We start from the raw sequence: 1508 nt of genomic DNA, 5'->3' as shown, positions 1-1508 counted from the left end.
CCACTCATGTAAGAGTACATATTTTTAAAAAATTAGGACTCTTAAAATTGAAGTGTCAAGTAGCACATTCAGTGATAAGTGGTGGCACATTACATATGTCAAGAGTCAGTGCAGTTTTTTCTCTGATTTGAATGTCACAGAGCTTAAAGTGAACATATCTTTTTTTCTGATAGAAAAGCTATCTAATAAGCCAAATTTATTTAAATGAAGAAGCAAGTCTGTATGGGAAGACATATATTAGCGCTGCTTATTTTAGACAAAACTTGACTATTTTCAACGTCAAAGTTTGAAGTGAACAAAAAAAATTAGAAAACATAGTATCTACAAAATAATTCCCATGGCCACATATTTTATGAATATGGTCTTAAATAGTACATATTATTTTATAAAGTATAAAGTCTCTGTTGATAGCCATTAGGGTTTGTTAATAATTACGGAGAAAGACAAGGAATATGACTCAGTTTCAGCAGCTATAAAATGCATCAGTAAATCAGCATGCATGCTACTAATCATGTGGCAAAAATGCAACTCTTCACAAATGTAGTTCAATTCTTATTGAAAATTAATCTTTATGTTTCCCAACCCAGTATCTAATTTAGAAGCCAACCGCCCAGGGTTAGCATGGTAATAGCTAAGATTTTAACAATCTTCCTGTTTGGCTTTATTTTTTTGTATATTTTATTTTTATTCCTTTGACCCAGGGTCTTACTATGCAGTTCAGACTAGTAGTGATCCTCCTGTCTCACCCTCCCAAGCAGTGGGGTTACAGGTGTGCACTACCACGCCCTGTTCTGGAGCCTGCACAGCCTTATCAGGACAGTACTTAAGTGGCTGAGCAACCACCCCAGCCCTAATCTCACTGCTTAATTATGACACACAACCAGATTTGAAAACCTCTGCTTTATAGTAAATAACGAGCCAAAGATTGCGTCAGAAAGGCAGTGGTTTCATTCCTGATTAGATGACTTGTGGTAAAATATTAAAGACTTTGGAACTCAATGTAAAATCAAAAAATAAGGAATGAAGCGCTTTCCTTAATTGACTCACAAAGTCATTTTGAAGTAATAGTCATTGTGAATATAAATTATATATGAAGTTCATCGAAGTGCTTTTAAAGTTGAAAGTAGTATAAAATTCATGGCATTATTTTCAAGCTGTATGAATTCATTTTTTAAGTTTTTAATGTGTGCACAAAAATTTGTAAGTACATACACCAGAAAATATTAGAAAGTGTATGTATGTAAACACATATATAGAAAAGATATTTGAAAAGATCTAGTGTAACAAATAAGTGAAATTGAAACTACAACGAGGTATTTTGCATTGAGATTGCTCCCTCATTAAATGAGTATTATACACCCAGGTATAAACAACGAGTTGATTTAAACTTACTACTCACTTGTGTTAAAAGACAAGAAAAAGTATGTGGATTTTGACATCATGTGATATGGAACAGCCTTTAGGAAAATACATTCATGATGAGTGGTGTTTTGTGGCACAAAACACGT

Source organism: Octodon degus, unplaced genomic scaffold (assembly GCF_000260255.1).
Source record: "Octodon degus isolate 3935 unplaced genomic scaffold, OctDeg1.0 scaffold00118, whole genome shotgun sequence".
Taxonomy (NCBI): domain Eukaryota; kingdom Metazoa; phylum Chordata; class Mammalia; order Rodentia; family Octodontidae; genus Octodon; species Octodon degus.
This window is presented reverse-complemented; position numbering follows the sequence as displayed.